Consider the following 11,013-nt stretch of genomic DNA (forward strand, 5'->3'; position numbering starts at 1 on the left):
TTTGATGATCTCCATATCCATTTTGATCATCATCTTGATTCCCTGCACATAAAAAGCAAAGCAACAATTATGCCAAGTGGCATTGCCACTTGGCAGGTTAGAAATAAAATGGCAACAGAGAGGATATGCTCACAGCTCTGCCGAGCTGATCCTCTCCAAGCCAAGTGCAAAGTATCAGGAACACACACACACACACATGCAGCTCACACTGCATGTGTGCATGCTCACCAAGCACACTCACACAGGGGGAGTCACCAACACTTGCCAGAGCTAAGTCGTCGAGCAGGGAAGCAAAGGCCAGCCATATATAAGCTTTTCACAGCGAAACCCTAGCTATTTGCTTCATCCATCGACAAGCAACAGGGTAAGTCACCAAGAACACCAAGAACAGCTAGAACAAGAAGAACAACCAGTGCTGTTCAACCTGTCCAAACTCACCACTGAACCAAACCAAGAATCACAAGCCACAAGGAGGAGCAGGGCAAGTCAAGCAAATCACCAGAAGCAAAACCTCTACACCAACAATATTTCTAGGAGCTGGAGTGAGGTATACCAATCATCATGAACAAACCAGATGGTTTTGTTCATAAACAAGCATATGCACCAATCACACTTAAGCAAAAGGGTAGATACCCTATGTTTGTGTCATCCTATGGCTAACTAGTCATTTGGTTCAAGCAAACATAGAGAACAACCAGTAGAGATCATCCATGGAACATGGGTTGTGTCTACACATGGAGACAACCAAAGAAATCCAACATGGGTTCAAAACCCTGGCCAGATACCAGGCTCACTTGACAACCAGAGCTAGCTAAGCCATCAGACATGATAGACTATCATGTGTCTATCTTGTTTATCAACATCAAAGCTACTGGTAATTCACCAAGTGATTAGCCAGTGAGCACCTATTCATCAAAGAAAGCCAACACAGGTGGGAGCTACCCTTAACAGCATCACAGTGCTGCCAGGGCTACCTCAACCCACAGCCAGCACAAGAACCTACACATCATTATCCATTTGGATTCAGTAGAGGGCTAGGGTACACAACTGAGTGTTGGCATCCATCTAGCCCTGTCTCATTTAATAGGATGATCACAACTGCAAAGCAGCTCACATCACTTATCCACTCCAGTAAAATTTAGGCAAATACAGATAAGTGAACTAAACAAATAAATCAAAGTACCAGGGCTTTGCAGTGATCCAATGGATCACTGCAAGCAACAGCAGTTGCTTAAGCCAATAACAGTACACACCAGACTCAGCCTGTATGAAGCACACACAGCACTGGTTGAGCACCAGTGAATCACAGAGAGAAGCACACACGTGCTCACAAGCAAGTAATGATCAATTGATCATCAGAGCATCACTTGCTCTTGCTACAGGTCACCACAGCCAAGCATAACATCAACACATGAACCAGACAATAAGATCAGCCACAGGACATGAACACATATATCACAGATAATTAAATTAGTCATATACAGGAGCAAATCATCCAAGGATGGTGATCTCTTGTAACAGGCATGCTCAAGAGAGCATGTCTATAAATTATAGCACACAGAAGAGCACCCTGGGGCACTGGCTCTTGTAAAATTACAAGAATTGCACACTGCAACCAAGCCAGAACATCATAAATGAATACACTTGAGTAATTGGTGAAGATAGCATCAAGAACAGAGACACTGGCACTTGCATACTACAAGGATCATGCATAATGATCAAACCAGTAGCCCATGAGCATCACTGGATGCTCATGAGCAATCACAGGAGGGCCACAGTAGGAGTATAGCATATAACAGTAGTGCATAGAGCAAAGTTAGAAGAGCAGCAGCAGCTAGCAATCCATGGCAGCAGCAGAAGGCACAGCAGCATACGCACAGCAACAGCAAACACAGCAGCAACAGCTAGTAGCGCAGTAGTAGCAGCAAGGCATGGCCTCTCCATAGGAAGGCGCAGCCGCATTTCTAGCTAGAAGAAGGAGGAGGAACAGAAGAAAGAGAGAGAGAGAAGAGCACTTACAGGTGAGCAGACCAAGGACACGGCCATGGCGACCTCGGCGGCACACGCCGGGCGCACGGCAGCGCCAGGCCAGGCCAAGCTAAGCTCGGACCAGCGCCGCAACACCCAGCACCACCGAGGCGGGACCACGGAGGGGCACCGCAACGCTAGGGACACCGGCGAGCGGCGAATCGCCGCGAACCCGCGCAAACCTAGTCGCAGTAGGGTTGGGGGCGAACAGGGAGGGCCTCCAATCGCAAATCGACGCGGACCATCTGATGCACCGTCGAAAGGCGAGTCAGATGCGACCAATCTCACCGCCGGAGATGGCCGGAGACGGCCGGATTAATTCGGCGACGGCGGCGGCGACCACGGATCGCCAGAGCGACGAGAGAGGGCTAGGGTTTGGTCGCGCGAGAGAGGAAGAGAGGGGAATGAGCTGGTCGAGCCGGACCGGGTCGGTCGGTTCGATCTAACCACTGGGCCACCCTGACATGTGGGCCCAGGGGCAAATTTGGTATTTCACAAATGCCAATTAAACCAGAAACTTTGAAATTTCATAGGAAATTATTTATAACTCTAAAAAAATAATTAAAAATATGAAAATTGATCAACATAAAATTCTCTATTTAAATAAAATATCAAAGAGAATTTTTGAAGACAAATAAGAATAAGTCTTCAATTAATGATTTAAATAATCATTTAAACCACACATACTATCTTCAATAATAAAAATAAGTCCATTAATACAAATGGATTATCAAAAACACCTTGACAATATTTTAAGGTTGTATTTACCTCAAATAAAGTATCCCTAAAATGTTCTCAGTATTTAACCTCTCATAAAATAACAACGACATCGGAAGGGGGGAAAACAAACCCTAAAAATGGAATCATGCATAATTGCTTCTTTAACCATTGCCCTTATCGGACAATGATGCTATTTTTCAGAACAAGAGGACAAGGGTCAGTCCACACCATCCAACTTCAGAACTTTGCAGTGTTCAGGCAAGTTCATCACTTGCTCATGTCATTTGAGTATTTCTATCAAATTACTTGCAAAGTATTATGGTTATCACTATTGCATAAAAATCAAAACCACTACTTTCATAACTATGAATATGACTATGTGGTGGGCAATGGAACCATGGATTGTGTTGATATGGTGGAGGTTCCATTGCACGGGCTTATATCCATCTAGGATTAAACAACAAATGTCGCCAGTGATTCTTGTGCCGTAATAACCGTGTTAACCATAAGATCCGGAGTGGGACGGAATATTCAAAAGTGTTTCCACCTCTCGTTCATCAACGGATGCACTTTACCGTAGACACTTGTTTCTGTCAGGGCAAGCGGTAGGCTGGGGAAGCCTTAAGTCCCCACGGCATAGTCCGTAGACACTTGTCGCTCGAAGAACAAGCGGTAGGCCGGGGAAGCCTTAAGTCCCCACTGGTATTGCGGTCTATGATGGGTTGCGGCTTCCGGCGAAGGAGTTTGGTTCGATCCCGCATCGTCGTCGTGGTCGGGGTCCACCCTGAAAACTATGGGAATAATGGGACTGGCGAGGACCCAGGGTCGGGGTATGCAACAAAGGGTGGGTGTTCGAGGTAGCGGAGGAACATGATTGGCTAGACCTTATACCGGGCCTCACACCGAAGGAAGTGTGGACGGGAAAGCTGCCCGGTTGGCACCAAGGTTAAGATCTCTTATGGGTAAAGCAACACACCTCTCGCAGAGTGTAAAGAACCGTGACTCCGTCACTCCTCGTTCCGGGATAAGGAACTGCGAACGCGGCCGGAAAGGAGCTCCATGAAGTTCTAGTAAACCGGTGAAGGCTGACGGACATAGCTCTTTGGAATAAAAGCAATCTCTTGAAGAAATGTTTACCAAAACTTGCATTGGTATTAGACTTTCTGGTCTAATATCGTAGCTAGTGCATCAAACACCTCTTATCTATAATGAACTTGTTGAGTACGCTCGTACTCATACCACTCTTAAATCCCATGCTTAGATTGTCTGAATCGTCTGGAGGAGGATTACGACAACAATGAAGGAGCCAAGATCATCGGCTATGATGAACCTGACCTCTCAGGAGGTGTTGAAGGCGTAGACTATCTCATAGTCTACGGATCCGGGGAGGCTTCCGGAGGAGATCAAGCCTAGAGACATCTAGTAGTAGTAGTAACCGAGCAGCCCGAACTCTTAGTATTTAGCTGCTCGAGGCAATAAATGTATAGTTTAATGAGACTCGTCTGTTGTAAGCTAAGTTGGGTTCACCTCGAACCCAGGAATATTCCTCTGAGGACCCAAGAGGAGCTCCAAGACAATATATGTTTGATGCTTGTAATAATAAGTGAATGAGTTATGGACCCTGCTATGTTCTGTTGTACTACTCGAGGGATGTAATATTTGCGGAATGGTACTTCGTGAATGTTATATCAACGATCGGCATACTACAACATGCGGTGGTATGCGGTGGTCACCACAGTTGGTATCAGAGCAAAAGCTTTGACCTTAGGTTGGAACCTAGTAAATGGGACCGAACATTAGGAGTCAAATAGGACTAGTAAAGAATTCTCTAAAAATTATGGTGTATATTCACTTGAGAATACAACAATCATATCTTTTAGTGCGATAATTCTTTATTATCTCTATTATGATGCATTATTACTAATCTCATAATCCCTCTATTTCTACAACCAACATGGCAAGTTCACGTCCCGGACGAAACGTGAAGGTGATGGATTCCATACTGAGTGAATACGAAGGAGGACTTGCGGATATTCTACGAGCCATGTTACTTGAATTTGGGTGTGATCCCCAGATTCAAGTAAAGAAATACATGTACTATGATGGTACTGTATTGGCCAAATGTAGGGTAGGGCTACGACTTCCCGAATCTTTGGGAATGAGCGTAGTAATGCCAGCAGGGGAAGCCCGAACTATGAACACAACCTACCATATCGCCGTTATGAGAGCCATAACCGATATTCGGGAGCATAAGACGAAAGAGCTTATGGGTTCCGAATTCACACACATTCCTCATATGGAGGAGGACGATGATCCCATGCTGAACCATTTCAAATATGCCAAAAGCAAACCAGCCGAAGCAGCCAAATACATGGACAATAGCCGCAACTTCATATCATTACTCTTTCAGTTGAACCGTCATTTGACGGGAGCAATTGATACAATGCTAGAGGTGTTTACTGAACCCAAGGAGGAGACTAAGAGGAAGGAACCTATGGAGAATGAGGTGCACACACCAGTCTACTCAGCTGGTTATTATATCAGTATAGATCCTTTTGAGCGTGAAGCTACACCTGTTACACCTGGGAACTATCTGGGAAGTTCCTATGGGGGATATGAGGGTGGAGAGGAATCCGGGAACAATCGCCGTTCCGTGACTCCGATAGAAAACTCCAGGGGTTGGCGTTGGGGGTCTGATACGGGAACTCATAGTACCACAGCGTATTATGATGGGGAGATGAATGAAGATGCCACGACCCAGCACCAGAGTTATCCGTGGAATGAGGAGGAAGTTGGAGAGTATCCGACACAGGTTGAGTCGGATACGAATGTAGGAAATACCTATGGTGTAGGTACAGGGGAGTACACCCGATGGGTGGATTATGACGCACTGAATGATCAGTTCGTGAACACTGATTTCGCCCTAGGATCATCATCGGATTCCGACTACCAGCCAACGGGGAGACCTTATGTTCCAGGTTTTGTCAGGAGAACGACACGTTCGACCGGATGGAAGCCTGGAATGTATCGGGAGTGAAGATCGTCTAGAGACTACCAAGGGAAGCAAAGCTACAATACACAAGTACCACGTGTATTGTAGAGTGTAATATTTTGTAGAAATTTGTATATATACTTTAATAAGTGAGTTTGCATACTCACATCGACTTGAGTATTGTAATAAGACCACTTAAGTATGTAAATATATGGTATATGTTTTGTATGATTTGGATTTGCTTCTTGATTTCCATTGCGTGACTAGTTCTCGTGCACAATGTTGAGCTCGGAAAACTTGCGCATGGAGTAATTATGAGTATCATCTTGTGTTGCGTAACTAGGGGGTTATGTCGGGAGCGTTAGGAGAGGAGACCGAAGCGCAGCGCATGGAGCGCGAAGCAAGACAAAAGGAAGAGGCCGAGGGAGCAGCCGGAGATCAGTTTCCACCACCACCACCACCCATGACGCAGCAAAATTTTATCCAGTACATGCAGCTGGTAGAGGAGAGACAGCGTGTAACACTGGAGCAGCAGAACAAGTTCTTCCAAGATTTGCTGCAGCAGAACAGGGTGGAGAGACCTGAGAACCCGGGAGTCACATTAGCAGACTTCCAAAACACCAACCCTATATCTTTTGCATACGCGCCCGAGCCTATGGACGCGGAAGATTGGCTTATGGATACTGAGCGGAAGCTCAATACTGTTGGATGTAACGACCAAGAGAAGGTTCGTTATGCTACACATCTGTTGTGTGGACCCGCCGCATCATGGTGGGATAACATTGTAGCCGTTTACCCGGCGGGAAAGGTATTCACATGGGAGGAGTTCGCAAGGAAGTTCAGGGAATCCAATGTCCCTGAAAGTATTGTGGAGCTGAAGCGTCGAGAATTCGAAAATCTCGAGCAGAAGGACAAGGCAATCCTGACCTTTGTCGTGAGTTCTCAAAGTTGTCCCGTACGCCGTTGAAGAAGTCAACACCGAGGACAAGAAAAAGAAGAGGTTTCTGAAGGGGTTAAATCCCCAGTTCAAGGTACAGCTCCGAATGATGAGAGCAACTGAGTTCCAAGAGTTGGTGGATGCTGCCATCACTCTGGAAGATGATTTCAAACAACTGCAAGAAGAGAAGAGGAAGAAGGCCAAGTTTGAGCCTAAGAAGTTTGTTAGCAACAAGCCCAATACCAGCTTGAGTTTCAAGCCAAGATACAACAACAACAACACAAACAACAACAGAAACTACTACGATAGCAGGAGGAACCAAGCGTTTCAGACTGCTAATCCAGTGGTTTGTAGAAGCTGTGGAAATCCAGGGCATTTTGCTAAGGATTGCAGGAAGCCAAAGGTAATTTGCTTTGGTTGTCGCCAGGAGGGGCACATGCTGAAGGATTGCCCCAAGAGAAACACTGGAGGAGGTCAATCTGGAGGAGGAGGAAGCCGAGGAGGAAACACCGGAGGGAACTGTAAGAATAAGAAGCCCTTCGGCAAGCTGAACTGCACCAGTCTGGAGGAGGTGGTCAACTCCGATCGGCGGTGATAGGTACGCTCCGGATACTCACTCATCCCGGCAAAGTACTTTTTGATACCGGTGCAACTACATCATTCATTTCTCAACAATTCATCATCAAACATGGGATTAGTTGCACTAAGTTAGATACACCCATAACCATACTTTCTGCGGGGGGAACGATAGTAGTAACCCATACCAAACAAAAACAAGTCATTATGATCAATAAGTGCGCGTTTGACGCGGACCTGTTCATTTTACCGATGAAGGACATTGATGTCATTCTTGGTATGAACTGGTTAGAAGCTAATGGAGCATTGATCGACTGTGTGAGCAAAACAGTGTCTTTGAAAAGCCCCGATGGAAGTAGAATGATCTACCAAGGCGACAAACATACACAGATTGAAGTGGAGCTACAGCTGAACAGCATGAAGGAAGTGAAGTTGGAGAATATACCTGTAGTGAATGAATTCCAGGATGTATTTCCTGCGGAATTACCTGGTATGCCACCAGATAGGGAGATAGAATTCACTATCGACCTAATTCCAGGAACAGCTCCGATTGCTAAGGCACCATACAAGATGGGGCCCAAGGAGTTGAAAGAACTTAAGGAGCAACTAGATGATTTGGAACAGAAAGGTTCATTCAAGAAAGTGTTTCACCATGGGGATCACTCGTGATCTTCGTAGATAAAAGGGATGGAGGAAGAAGGATGTGCGGAGACTACGGGAATCGAACAACATCACAATCAAGAACAAGTATCCACTTCCAAGAATACAAGATCTATTTGATCAGAGTTAGAGGCCGGGAGTCTTTTCCAAGATTGATCTAAGATCCGGTTATCACCGGATAAAGATCAAGAAGGAAGACGTTCCGAAAACTGCCTTTGTTTCAAGGTATGGACATCATGAATACCTTGTAGTGCCATTTGGATTAACCAATGCCCCAGCAATTTTCATGAATCTCACGAATAAGATTTTCATGCCATGTCTAGACAAGTTCGTCATCGTATTTATTGATGATATCTTGATCTATTCCAAAGATAAAGCTGAACATGCTGAACATCCGAAGATAGTGTTGCAAACACTAAGAGAACATCAACTCTATGCCAAATTCAGCAAGTGTGAATTTTGGCTAGATCAAGTAGAATTCCTTGGCCATGTTATTAGTAAAGATGGAATAGCTGTTGATACGTCTCCAACGTATCGATAATTTCTTGTGTTCCATGCCACATTATTGATGTTATCTACATGTTTTATGCACACTTTATGTCATATTCGTGCATTTTCTGGAACTAACCTATTAACAAGATGCCGAAGTGCCGCTTCTGTTTTCTCGCTGTTTTTGGTTTCGAAATCCTAGTAACGAAATATTCTCGGAATCGGACGAAATCAACGCCAAAGATCTTAGAATCCCCGGAAGCATCCGGAACACACGAGAGGGACCAGAGGGGGGCACGAGCCCACCACACCATACCCCGGCGCGGCCTAGGGGTGGCCCGCGCCCCCTAGGGTTTGGCCAGCCCTTCGACCCCCCGGCGCCGCCTCTTCGCCTATAAGAAGCCCCCGGATCAGAAAACCCGAGACCAATTGACGAAACCCACGAAACCCGCCGAGCCGCCGCCATCGCGAAGCCAAGATCCGGGGACAGGATCTCTGTTCCGGCACGCTGCCGGAGCGGGGAAGTGCCCCGGAAGGCTTCTCCATCGACACCGCTGCCATCTCCACCGCCATCTTCATCACCGCCGCTGCTCCCATGAGGAGGGAGTAGTTCTCCATCGAGGCTCGGGGCCGTACCGGTAGCTATGTGGTTCATCTCTCTCCTATGTAGTTCAATACAATAATCTCATGAGCTGCCTTACATGATTGAGATTCATATGATGATGCTTGTAATCTAGATGTCATTATGCTAGTCAAGTGAGTTTTACTTATGTGATCTCCGGAGACTCCTCGTCCCACGTGTGTAAAGGTGACAAGTGTGTGCACCGTGTGGGTCTCTTAGGCTAGATTTCACAGAATACTTACTCATTGAATGGTATAGTGAGGTGCTTATTTATATCTCTTTAAGATTGCAGCATGTTGTATCACAATTTATCCATGTGCTACTCTAGTGATTTGTTATTAAAGTAGTTTATTCCTCCTGCATGTGTGCAAAGGTGACAAGTGCGTGCACCGTGTTAGTACTTGGTTTATGCTATGATCATGATCTCTTGTAGATTATGGAGTTAACTATTGCTATGATAATATTGATGTGATCTATTCCTCCTACATATGCATGAAGGTGACAGTGTGCATGCTATGCTAGTACTTGGTTTAGTAGCGTTGATCTATCTTACACTAAAGGTTACTTAAACATGAGCATTATTGTGGAGCTTGTTAACTCCGGCATTGAGGGTTCGTGTAATCCTACGCAATGTGTTCATCATCCAACAAAAGTGTAGAGTATGCATTTATCTGTTCTGTTATGTGATCAATGTTGAGAGTGTCCACTAGTGAAAGTGTAATCCCTAGGCCTTGTTCCTAAATACTCGCTGAGTTACTACCGCTTGTTTACTACCGCTGCGTTACTACCGCTGAGTTACTACTCGCTTGTTTACTCGTTTCTATCGCGTTACTACTGCTGCAATACCACCACCATCAACTACACGCCAAGCACTTTTCTGCCACCGTTGCTACCTGCTCATACTTATTTATACCACTCGTATTTCACTATCTCTTCGCCGAACTAGTGCACCTATTTGGTGTGTTGGGGACACAAGAGACTTCTTGCTTTGTGGTTGCAGGGTTGCATGAGAGGGATATCTTTGACCTCTTCCTCCCCGAGTTCGATAAACCTTGGGTATCCACTTAAGGGAAACTTGCCGCTGTTCTACAAACCTCTGCTCTTGGAGGCCCAACACCGTCTACAGGAAAGGAGGGGAACGTAGACATCAAGCACTTTTCTCGGCGCCGTTGCCGGGGAGGAAAGGTAAAAGGCTCTCATACTACGGTCTCGTGTAAAGTATTTTTCCGCGCCGTTGTGTGTGTGCTCAAAGCTATTTCCTTTAGATCCCGCAATTGCATCTTGTTGTTTCTTGTTTACACTAGTTTGGCATAATGTACAAGAGTGAGCTTCTTATTCTATTTCCTGATTTAAAACATGGATTGTTTGATGCGAAAATTAAAAAACCTATGAAATCTTCTTTGCATGCTCGGTAGTAATATTAGTATGAACGTTTCGAACACCATTGTTGATAATGATATAGAAAGTTCTAAGCTTGGGGAAGCCGGTTTTCATGATATTTTTAGTCCCCCAAGCATTGAGGAGAAAATTTTCTTTGATGATACTTTGCCTCCTATTTCGATGATGATAATGATAGTGGTCTTTTTGTGCCACTTACTGCTGAGAGTAAATTTTGTTGTGATTATACTATGCCTCCTACACTTGATGAGAATAATAATGATAGCTACTTTGTTGAATTTGCTCCCACTATTACCAATGAAATTGATTATGCTTATGTGGAGAGTAATAATTTTATGCATGAGACTCATGATAAGAATGCTTTATGTGATAGTTATATTGTTGAGTTTGCTCATGTTGCTACTGAAAGTTATTATGAGAGAGGAAAATATGGTTGTAGAAATTTTCATGTTACTAAAATGCCTCTCTATGTGCTGAAATTTTTGATGCTACACTTGTTTTATCTTCCTATGCTTGTTACTTTGCTCTTCATGAACTTGTTTATTTACAAGATTCCTATGCATAGGAAGCATGTTAGACTTAAATGTGTTT

The sequence above is a fragment of the Lolium rigidum genome, chromosome 5 (genome assembly GCF_022539505.1).
Source record: "Lolium rigidum isolate FL_2022 chromosome 5, APGP_CSIRO_Lrig_0.1, whole genome shotgun sequence".
In the NCBI taxonomy this organism is placed as follows: Eukaryota; Viridiplantae; Streptophyta; class Magnoliopsida; order Poales; family Poaceae; genus Lolium; species Lolium rigidum.